At 42.3% G+C, this 12,359-nt stretch overlaps 1 long non-coding RNA gene across 1 annotated transcript; it reads left to right on the plus strand.

The window, feature by feature from the left end:
* Nucleotides 1-387: 387 nt before the first annotated feature.
* LOC144334320 (uncharacterized) lies at nt 388-7,778 on the plus strand. Its single transcript, XR_013404049.1, has 2 exons — nt 388-1,329; nt 7,448-7,778. It is a non-coding gene; the product is annotated as an uncharacterized LOC144334320 (long non-coding RNA).
* The last annotated feature ends 4,581 nt before the right edge of the window (nt 7,779-12,359 follow it).

The raw sequence follows: 12,359 nt of genomic DNA on the forward strand, positions 1-12,359 counted from the left end.
CCCATCAACTCGTCATTTACATTAGGTATCTCTCCTAAAGCTATCCCTCCCCCTGTCCCCTCCCCACAATAGGCCCCGGTGTGTGATACTCCCCTTCGTGTGTCCAAGTGATCTCATTGTTCAATTCCCACCTATGAGTGAGAACATGCGGTGTTTGGTCTTCTATTCTTGTGATAGTTTGCTGAGAATGATGGTTTCCAGCTGCATCCATGTCCCTACAAAGGACACAAACTCATCCTTTTTTATGGCTGCATAGTGTTCCATAGTGTATATGTGCCACATTTTCTTAATCCAGTCTGTCACTGATGGACATTTGGGTTGATTCCAAGTCTTTGCTATTGTGAATAGTGCTGCAATAAACATACGTGTGCATGTGTCTTTATACAATTTTTTTTTTTTTAAATTAGCCGGAAGTGGTGGCGTGCACCTATAGTCCCAGCTACTCAAGAGACTGAGGCAGGAAGATCACTTGAACCCAGGAGGTCTAGCTGCAGTGAGCCATGATTGAGCCACTGTACTCCAACCTGGGTGACAGGGCAAGACCCTGTCTCAAACAAACAAACAAAAGAAATATTTTTAGTTCAAACAAATAGGAGAGGTTTGGGAAGGGAAAGGGAAAGGGAAAGGGTTGAATGAACCTTAATATATAGTTAAAGTCATTATCCAAATGGCATCTCAAATAAATGTATTTTCAAGATAATGGAAACTTTTAAGTATTGATGTTTTTAATATGACTTAAACAGCATGGTTAAATAGTCAACAAGCAACATGCTTTCATTATGACGACGGTTATCACCATCTAGAATTATGGTTTAATTACTACTCAGAAGATACTGCCATTCCACCTCAAAAGATATTGTTTTGTCAATTTATTCTGATGATAAAAAATGTCAAGTGGTTCACCTGCCTGGTCCTTAAGCAATGAGTGACAGAATCAATATTCATAATCATCTCAAAAGAATGAAACCAACAAATTAAAATTTACACAGAGTTAAGAATATATGCCGGGCGCGGTGGCTCACGCCTGTAATTCCAGAACTTTGGGAGGCCGAGGCGGGCAGATCACGAGGTCAGGAGATCAAGACTATCCTGGCTAACACGGTAAAACCCCGTCTCTACTAAAAATACAAAAAAAAAAAAAAAATTAGCCAGGCGTTGTGGCAGGCGCCTGTAGTCCCAGCTACTCGGGAGGCTAAGGCAGTAGAATGGTGTGAACCCAGGAGGTGGAGTTTGCAGTGAGCCGAGATCGCGCCACTGCACTCCCGCCTGCGTGATAGAGCGACACTCCATCTCAAAAAAAAAAAAAAAAGAATATATATTGTTGGCCAGGCACGGTGGCTCACGCCTGTAATCCCAGCACTTTGGGAGGCTGAGGCAGGCGGATCACGAGGTCAGGAGATCAAGACCATCCTAGCTAACACGATTAAACCCCATTTCTACTAAAAAAATACAAAAAATTAGCTGGGCTTGGTGGCGGGCGCCTGTAGTCCCAGCTACTCAGGAGGCTGAGGCAGGAGAATGGCATGAACCTGGGAGGCGGAGCTTGCAGTGAGCTGAGATCATGCCACTGCACTCCAGCCTGGGCAACAGAGCAAGACTCTGTCTCAAACAAAAACAACAACAACAACAAATATATATATATATATATATACACACACACACACACACACACCCCTTCATTTTAAAATATTTACTGCACTTGCATAGTGGGGGAGAACTTGGATTAACAGAAATTCACATTAAGATGATACTGATGTTTTAGTTGATTATACATTGAATGTAGCAATATTAAGGACTCTGTGTATAGGAGATGTCATTTGTAAGGCAGGGACATGTATACAATTTGTGACACATCCAGAAAAGCGCAATGGTAGTATGATTATTGTCTTCAGAGTTGTCATGTGGAAAGTGTTTGTTTTTCTGGTAACAGAAGGCAAGCATTTCTAATAGATGGAGGTAGCAGAGAAGTATATCTTGACTCAATTGGAGGAAAGCATTTACTATAAACCAGGGACTATGCTATCCTCTGCAAAGAAGGTAGTATTGTTTAGTTTTACAGAAAAGAAACCTAAGACTCAGAATAGTATAAAGACACAACTATTGAGCACAATTATTATTTTAACAGTATCTTCATGACATTTAATACTGAGCACATCCCAGCACTTTGGGATTCCAAGGTGGGAGGATCACTTGAAGCCAGGAGTTCGAGACCAGCCTGGGAAACATAATGAGACCCTACCTCTACAAAAAAATTAAAAGCTAGCTGGGCACAGTGGTGCGCACCTGTAGTCCCAGCAACTCCAGAGGCTAAGGCAGGGGGATCCCTTGAGCCCAGGAGTTCAGAGGCTGCAGTGAGCTATGATCACACCACTGCACCCCAGCCTGGGCATAATTTCTCATGCCAAGTTCTTTGATTCTAGGGCATCTTTATTAAAGTGGCATTGTGAATCAAATATAGCTTCTTGTTGACTCATGCATTATGAGCTTGTTTGAAGGTTGCAGGCTGCTGTTCTCAAGAAGCAGAGACAAACTAGTCTGTGTGTTATCGCTTAGACTCTTCTGTCAGCTGTTGCTTCAAACTTCTATTTTCAGTGCATCCTGAGCTATATATAATACAGTGTTATCCTATTTCATACTTACCTGTCTGGCCAATGACTTATTGGAGGCTGTTTCTCACATGGTGTCAAGTACATGGACATTGTAATAGCTGTTTTTCTCAGAGACCGTTTTATTAAAGGGTTGTGGTATGCTCTTTTTTTTTTTTCTTTTCTTTTTCTTTTTCTTTTTTTGAGATGGGTTCTCGCTTTGCTACCCAGACTGGAGTGCAGTGGTGCGACCTCAGCTCACTGCAACCACCAACTCCTGGGTTGAAGCGATTATTCTGCCTCGGCCTCCCAAATAGCTGGGACTACATGTGCCCGCCACCATACCTGGCTAATTTTTGTATTTTTAGTAGAGACGGGGTTTCACCACGTTGGCCAGGCTGGTCTCGAACTCCTTACCTCAAGTGATCCTCCTGCCTCAGCCTCCCAAAGTGCTGAGATTACAGGCATGAGCCACCGCCGGGCCAGTATGTTCTGAAAGACGCCACCAGGTGCCTGACTAGAACGGACAAAAAGCTGGGTCTTTACTTGCTTTTAGATAGTGACTTGTCCAAAGGTTCTGGCAGCCTCATGCTATAGGCCTTATTCTTTCCTTCTAGCACCTTTTTTTTACATTCTTTTCTGGACCTATGCTTCTTCCAGCAAATCCCAACCACCATAATAATCCGAGAGGGGACTTCAATCCTGGTATTGCTTTTACTGGAGCCAGAGTAACCCCCCAATTTGTAATTAATACAGAAAATCTAACTCTCCAGGGAACCCATATACTCCGATGCTGTTGACATACACAAACACTGCCAGTTCCCTTAAACAAGAGAAGTGGGTTGGGAAGAGGGAGTATGGTTATTCTAGTAGAGGTACTTGTGTTTGCCAAGGGATAGATTGGGGGACAGAGAAAATGGGGACATAGAATCTCCTGTACTCTAAGCCTGCATAACAGGAATTTAACTCTGCTTTCATCAGTTAGCAAACTAATCAGGGGGTTCTGTTATGAAATGCTGGACTCCTTGAAAACATCGGATAACCTTGTGCTTGAGGGTGGGTGCTATGCTGATAAGTGATTTTCATCCTGCTTGTTCTGGAAATGGGTAAGGACAGAGAATCTGAATGATGCTGGAGCTGACCATAATGAGGAGGCAATTACCCAGTCCTGCAGAAACTGAGCTCATAAGAGTTTCTCATAAGAGATCTATATATACCTATATATAGATCTATATATAGATCAGATATATTTTGGAGATGGTGTCTTGCTCTGTTGCCCAAGCTGGAATGCAGTGGCATGATCTCAGCTCACTGTGACCTTCGCCTCCTGGGTTCAAGTGATTCTCATGCCTCAGCCTCCTGAGCAGCTGGGACTACAGGCACATGCCACCATGCCTAGCTGCTTATATATATATATATTTGTATTTTTAGTAGAGACAGGGTTTCACCATGTTGGCCAGGATGGTCTCAAAGTCCTGACCTCAAGTGATCCACTGGCCTCAACTTCCCAAGGTGCTGGGATTATGGGTGTGAGCCTGGCCTGAAAGTATATTGAAGTGAACAGGTTTCATAAATACCAGTTGGAGCACAAGGGTGTATGAAGGGGACCTGTTCTAAGGCCTGAGGAATGGCAGTGAAGAAGACGATCCAGCTGTGGATGCCCCCAGGAGAGTGGAATTTTAGAAACGATAAGATTCATTATCAGCAGGTAAGGGATGAGAGAAAGGACAGGAATGGAAAAGAGTGACAATTAGAAGAAGAAATGCAGTGGAAAACTCAGAATCAGCCTAGGTTGTTTCCACCACTGGGATACCAGAAGCCTGGTGGGTGGACCTATTGGGAATTTTCAGGGACTAAGCAGCATTCTGGGAAAAGTCAACCAGTCAGACATGTCTGACCCCTTAACAAAACTCTTGTTGACAACTTTTTAAACAGTGGATTGGCCCGGTGCAGTGGCTCATGCCTGTAATCCCAGCACTTTGGGAGGCCGAGGAGGGTGGATCACTTGAGGCCAGGAATTTAAGACCAGCCTGACCAACATGGAGAAACCTCATCTCTACTTACAAATACAAAAATTAGCCGGTTGTTGTGGCGCATGCCTGTGGTCCCAGCTACTCAGGAGGCTGAGGTGGGAGGATCGCTTGAACCTGGGAGGCAGAGGTTGCAGTGAGCTGAGGTCATGCTACTGCACTCCAGCCTGGGTGACAGAGTAAGACTGTCTCAAAAACAACAAAAAAGAAAGGTGGACTGGAAACATGGCTTCCTCCTGAAATGCCACTAAAATTACAGTAAAGGAATGTTAAATGATGTAAGGACAAAGAATATGAGAGAAAAGATGGCAGCATCCAGGCAATGTCAACAAAATCTTTGAATCTGGAAAGCAAAAAACAAGGAACAAACTGAGTAGACCAGGGAAAGCAGAAGTCTGGGGCGGGGGCTGGAGGAGTGTTACTAGCAATAAGCAAGCATGTTTGTGCCATAGAACCCCAGAAAAGGCTTAGGAATTGGAGGCATCAGTTATCTGGAAAGCAAGAGGGAGTAGGTGGAGGGCTAAAAACAAGATGATTACTTGAAAGATTATGAAGTAAGTTAGTCCTGAGATCCTCGCCCCTTATAAACTCATTCATTTGTTCATTTGTTATCTCCTGGGGAAGATGAACTAGTTGGAGCCACCAAGAACAACTGGGAGCTGAGGGGAGACATCCTACTGAATTTAGGGATTTAAAGCTCAGCATTGTTTGTTTTTTTGAGACAGTGTTTCACTCTGTTGCCCAGGCTGGAGTACAGTGACGTGATCATGGCTCGCTGCTGCCTCAACCTCCTGGGCTTAAGTGATTCTCCACCTCAGCCTCTTGAGTAGCTGGGACTACAGGCATGCACCACCAAACCTGGGTAATTTTTGTATTTTGTGTAGAGATGGGATTTCACCATGTGGCCTGGGCTGGTCTTGAACTCCTGGGCTCAAATGATCTGCCCACCTTGGCCTCCCAGAGTGCTGGGATTACAGGTGTGAGCCACTGTGCCCAGCCTAAAGCTCAGCATTCTCAAGAGTCAGAAACCTTTCCCTGGCTTGGATCCCAGCAGTCTGAAACTTGGCTGTTATCTTAGGATACTGCTTTCACTGCAGCCCTCTCAAGGTGATTTTTTCCTCCCACAGTCCTCCTATTACTGGTCCTGGAGATGGGGTAGATAATGTTCTTGTTCCTCATTACTGCTTCCAGACATGTCTCCTATCTTCCCTTAAAACTCTCAGCTTTGAGTTGCATACAATCAAATAATATCTCTTCATTGCTATCATGTACAAAATCTACAAAACCTGGGTCATCCCCTCTCATTTCTTAGTAAGTTTAGTTCATTGCTCATTTCATTTCCCGCAGCACTACTCCTGATTTAACTCTTGGCGATTTTTAATCACATACAGGGATAATTGTTTCAACACCCTGACTATAGGTTCTTTGAATAGTTTTCCACTGACCTTGTTCTCTACTATTCTCATCCATTCACTCTCAGTCATAACTTAGATCTATGTCATTATTACCAAAAACTGTAACCCCTCCATGATCTATCTCATTATCTGACCACCACTGTCTGTCTTCCAGACATCTAGTAACTTAACTCCAACACTCCCTACCACCTTTTCATTGTCCCTAATCTCCAAGTTCCTTCTCTTCCTGTCATAATCAACTTAAATCCCAGGATCAATCATTATAATCATGTAACTTGCATGTACTTTTAACTTAGTTTACCCCTTTTTGTCACACTCACTTTGCAAAATCACAACTTTAAAGCCAGCTCTTTGCCTTTGTACCTACTTCTGTGCAGCAACTATGCTGATTAGTCTTACTTTAAATTCATGTCTATAACCTTCAGGCCTTAATGCTGCCTGATAATCATATTTCCCTACTCTATATACCTTCCCATCTTCCTAGATCAGGAGTCAGCCAACTTTTTCTGTAAAGGGCCAGATAAATATTTTTGGCATAGCAGGTCATAGTCTCTTTTGCAATTATTCAACTTTGCCACTGTAGCATGAAAGTAGCCAGAGGTAATATGTAAATAAATGAAATTTGTGTTGCATTTATTTTTTACATGCTATGATGTAATAGCATCTTAAATTTTTTTCCCGTTTAAAAGTAAAAAAGTATTCTTAGCTTGTGGACTGTACCAAAATAGGATTTGGCCACAGTCTATAGTTTGCTGTGCTGTGTCCTAAATTATTTCACACCTTCTCTTTTCTTCCAACCCTTCCTTCCCCATTTTCACTGTCAGATGATGACCTTGTTTTCCATTTCATTCATCTACCACATCCACCCTCTTACCAGCATCTATATATATGTATGTTCAGCTTTCCCTTCCGTTGCTGTGTTACCTAACACAAGACCTAAATACTATATAACTTACTGTTTATCTCCCTCACTAGAATCTAGTCCCAGGAGACAGTTTTGTCTGATGTATATCCAGAACCTGGAACAGTGTTTGTAAGTCCTCAACAAATATCTGAAAGAATGAGCACTGTCTATCAGACTAGCAGGCAGACAAAAGTTTAGAGAATTTTACTCCAGAACTTACCTCCTTTCTGGTTTTTTTGTTTGTTTTTTGTTTTTGAGATGGAGTCTTGCTCTGTCGCCCAGGCTGGAGTGCAGTGGTGCGATCTCGGCTCACTGCAACCTCCTCCGCCTCCCGAGTTCAAATGATTCTCCTGCCTCAGCCTCCCGAGTAGCTGGGATTACAGGCGTGTGCCACCATGCCCGGCTAATTTTTTGTATTCTTAGTAGAGACAGGGTTTCACCGTGTTAGCCAGGTCTCAATCTCCTGACCTCGTGATCTGCCCATCTCAGCCTCCCAAAGTGCTGGGATTACAGGCATGAGCCACTGCGCCCAGCCAGAACTTAACCTCTCTAAGAGAAAAGACCTACCTGTCCTGACAGTTGCAGATCTCCTTGATTATCCTAAGTTGTACTTTTTCAAATTTCTTTGAAGAAACACCCACAATAAAAGATAAAATAATAAAAAAAAAAACCTCCCATTTTATGGGACCAAACCAGTACATAATATGTATATATGATATGTGTGTGTAAGAAACCAAAGTTTCATAAAATAATTCCCTTCCTATGTATGATGTATTCTGAGGTGGTGTTTTCTATTCTGTTCTGTCATTTGGGGGAAATAAAACTGATTATATTGATTTCACAAACTACTAATGGGTTTGCGACCAGAAGTTTGAAAAATACTGCAGTATGTCCTACTAATTACAAGTCCTGAGTATGTACACAGAATTTCCTCTTTTTTTTTGAGATAGAGTCTTGGTCTGTTGCCCAGGCTGGAGCGCAGTGGCATCATCTCAGCTCACTGCAACCTCAACCTCCTGGGTTCAAGCAATTCTCATGCCTCAGCCTCCCAAGTAGCTGGGATTACAGGTACGTGCCACCATGCCCGGCTAATTTTTGTATTTTTAGTACAGATGGGGTTTCACCATGTTGGCAAGGCTGGTCTTTAACTGGCCTCAAGTGATCTGCCTGTCTCGGCCTCCCAAAGTGCTGGGGTTACAGGTGTGAGCCACCTTACTGGCCAGTGTACACAGAACTTTCTATCGACTTTCTAGTGCCCCACTCTTACATACAAATGGATGGCCAAGGATCTCCAGATATTTAAGAAAAGCTTCCAACACAAAACAGAAACAAAGTCTTAAAAATTCAACACAGACAATTCAAGAAACAAAAGAAAACATTAGAAATATTCTTAGAGTAATAAGATACCGCATCCACCAAATGGAACAGACTGCTATTTAAAAAGGGGAAGGGGGTGGACAAGAAAGTGCTTCCCTGGAGGACATTATGCTAAATGGAATAAGCCTGGCACAGAAAGACAAAGTCACATGATTCCCAATGTAGAATCTAAAACTCATAGAATCAGAGTAGAATGATGGTTACCAGAGAGTAGGGGGAAGGGGTGGTAGGAGCAGGTGGTAGGGGAAACAAGGAGATGTTGGTCAGAGTACAAAGTTTCAGTTAGATAAAAGGAATACATGTTTTGAGATAAATAGTATAGCATGGTTACTAATAGTGTATTGTATATTTCAAAATTGCTGAAGGTAAATGTCAAGTATTCTCACCACAAAGAAGTATTTGAGGTGATGGATATGTTAATTAGCTTGATTTAATCTTTCCACACTGTATACATATAACATCACTTTGTACCCCATAAATATATCTAATTTGTACTTGTCAATTTACAATAAAACTTTAAATTACAAAAATAAAAAATGTTTTTAATTAAAAGAGAGGTTGACAAGAAACTGCTCTGGTAAATTTAAAACATAACAACTTTTAAAATTCAGCAGAAAAGCTGGAAGGTGGAAATCTTTCAGAAAAACAAAAAGAAGTGGAAAACAGAAGAAAGGATAAAATTATTTCAGTACAAAAGCTGCGCAATAGGCTTAGAGAAAAACTAGTCTGGAGTGAAGGAGGATGATGGGCTCCTAGAGAGTTGTCTCCAATTTAAAAAATAAACTGATAGACTACTTGATGTGTTTCAATGTTTTGAGAGGACAGTTTGGAATAAATTGATTATAGACACTTGAATGCTAGGTACTTAACAAGGCTGTATGGAGAAAGGCAATAGTTAACTTCAGTCAAAAGAAAGGAAATATATTATGCTAATTGGATCAATTATGTACCTTCGTAATAGCATAATGAATAGTACTCTACCCATATAGGGTGATATAGATAAACAGAAGGATGGAAGATGGAGAAGTACATGTGTGTATTAGCAGTCTTCAGAGTATAAATACATACCGTATTTCCTATAACAAAAAGTAAAATAATGGCCCAAACTGAAAAATTAAGAACTAGTAGTATAAGCATGCTATTTAGAAATACGGAGATAAATACCAGAAGAGGTAGCTGGAAGAAGAGAGATTATATCTAGGGAGTAGAAACTGAGAGTGTAGAGGGTTGGGACAGGGTTTGCTGTTTTTCATTATAAACCTAGTGATACTATTTGATTTTTTAATGTAATAATAAAAATAAAACAATATGAGTAATGTGGTATTTCATTTATTTGAAAATCTTAGGAGGGACTGTTTTCATTTTCTTTTTTTTTTTTTTGAGACTAGAGTTTCACTATTGTTGCCCAGGCTGGAGTACAATGGTGCAATCTCAGCTCACTGCAACCTCCGCCTCCTGGGTTCAAGAATTCTTATGCCTCAGCCTCCTGAGTAGCTGGGATTACAGGCGCCCACCACCACGCCTGGCTAACTTTTTGTATTTTTAGTAGAGACGGGGTTTCACCATGTTGGCCAGGCTAGTCTCAAACTCCTGACCTCAAGTGATCTGCCTGTCTTGGCCTCCCAAAGTGCTGGGATTACAGGCATGAGCCACCACACGCCCAGGCTGGAGTGCAGTGGCGTGATCTTGACTCACTACAACCTCCGCCTCCTGGGTTCAAGTGATTCTCGTGCCTCAGCCTCCTGAATAGCTGGGATTACAGGTTCCCGCCACCACGCCCTGCTAATTTTTGTATTTTTAGTAGAGATGGGGTTTCACCATGTTGGCCAGACTGTTCTTGAACTCCGGACCTCAAGTGATGCACCTGCCTCGGCCTCCCAAAGTGCTGGGATTACAGGCGTGAGCCACCGCACCTGACCTGTTTTCATTAAGTATTCTAAGATACTGGGAAATCGGCAATACTGATTTAGCACCTCTAAAAGGAACTAAAAATTCTCCCCACTTTGGTACTCACCTGCATTGTGGTGTTTTATTTCAGGGACCCCAGTAACTTGTCAGAAGTAGTGGCACCAGCAGCTCTAGAAACATATTCTGTCCCCATACATTGTTGTTACCATGGTGAACACCAGCAAGTGATGCACTTAGGTGGCTTTACAGGCAGCAGTAGGCTTTACAGTAGGCTGAAAAATCCCACTAAACAGGGCTGAGTAGGAGGGAGCATCCTAGCAGGTGCACACAATGAAGAAGAGAGCTCATAAGACATTTCCAGAGTATGTTCAGAAATAACTGGAAGGATGTGTGTGTCTGCAGCCATAACCACTGGAGGCACAATACAAGGAAATCACCAATGCTGTGCATAACTCCATTTGTTCTCCTGGACTGGTGTTGCCTGGGCAAGTGCTGGGTAGATCAGAATGGATAGGATGAAAGAATTAAGGGGCATCCAGAGAGCTATTTGATCACTGGAGGGGAAAGGGCATGGGGGGATGCAAAACCTGGTCCAAGATATATTTGTCCAGATACATAAATTGTCACTTTGCTCCCTCCCCTTCTGACTTCCACACTTACAAAGAAGGTTCCTCTTCCTTTTCTAACCATCCCCCACCAGGGAATTTTTCAGGCCTTACAAAGAAGTGAGAGGACCCAGGCCAGGTGGGAGGGTACACCTGGACCTACGTCACTCTTTTTGAGGAAGGGTGTAGAGAAACTTAGTTATAAGGAAGCAAGGAAAATAGAGGAAGAAGGGTACTAAGAACAGTGCTGTCTATAAACAGAACAACTCCCGTGTGACCTGAAGGTCTAGGAAGACCCGAGGTCAGAACTCTTCACTCCCCTGCCTACTATGGTGCGCCAGATCCTGCCATTTGCACATCTTTGGACATCTCAGCAACCCCTCTCATGGTCAGAAATAAATCAAATAAGGACTCAAGTAGGTGCCTGATACTTTTCTTTTAGACTAACCAGAGGAGCCTCTCCCATTCCCCTTTTCCCTGGTCCCCACAAACACTGTATTGTTTTAATCTGTCTCCAGGTATAACGATAATAAGACAAAGTCCTTACCCTCAGAGAGCTCACAATATTTTGGTGGAGGTTTGAGTATAAAGGCAAAATGTGAAAACATAATTTTACTATAATGAGGTAAAGTTAAAGAGATTTGTGCAAACATAGAAGGGAGTGCACTTAAGTCAGGGAAGGTTTTCTGGCTTAGAAGACCCCTGACCTAAAGGAAAAGTAAGAGTTATCTAGATATGAGCAGGGCAGAACAAGAGAAACTGACCCCTCCACTTCGACTGAGTCACCTGAAATTATATTCATTTTTTGGCAGACATATACCTCCCCCAAACATTCGGCTCTAGTTGTGCCAGTTCTTCCCTGTCAGCCCTCTCCTTACCTTGGCCTGAGCCTTCATTGTCTCCAGTCAGGCAACTATCTCATAGTCACACTCCAGTCAGGGCAGCCACATTCTGTATTCTAGAACAGCACTTCCTAACAGCATTATAACATTTTCTAGTAGCCACATTTAAGAGGTCAAAAAACAAGTGAAATATTTTACTAATATATTTTATTTAACCCAATATATCTAAAATATTTAAACCATAGTTTTAAATTTTTGAAATATTTTACATTTTAAAAATACTGTCTTTGAAATTAAGTGTGTATTTTATACAGCACATTTCAATTCAGTCTAGCCACATTTCAAATGCTCAATTGCCACATGTAGCTAGATAGTGGTTATACCACGGAGCTCTAAAATGCTGCCCAGACTGAGCGTGGTTGGTGTTTCTCCATTAAACAGATGAGGCCCATCAGTCTGAGGCACAACTATGTATTTTCTCTAAGCCTCTGTACCCCCAAGGCCTTGAAAACAATTCGGAAGAGAAGACCTATGAGGTTTCAGGTACAGCAGGCACTCCCTTTAGATGCCAAGCCTAGACAACCCTAAACTGATGCCTAATGTGCAGCTGAATCACCTTTCAGCAATCAGATTCAGTGCCTCACCAACACATTCGACCCAGGGAGTCTCCAGTTTATCCTTTGGCCAGTAGAA

This window comes from Macaca mulatta, chromosome 14 (genome assembly GCF_049350105.2).
Source record: "Macaca mulatta isolate MMU2019108-1 chromosome 14, T2T-MMU8v2.0, whole genome shotgun sequence".
Classification (NCBI taxonomy): domain Eukaryota; kingdom Metazoa; phylum Chordata; class Mammalia; order Primates; family Cercopithecidae; genus Macaca; species Macaca mulatta.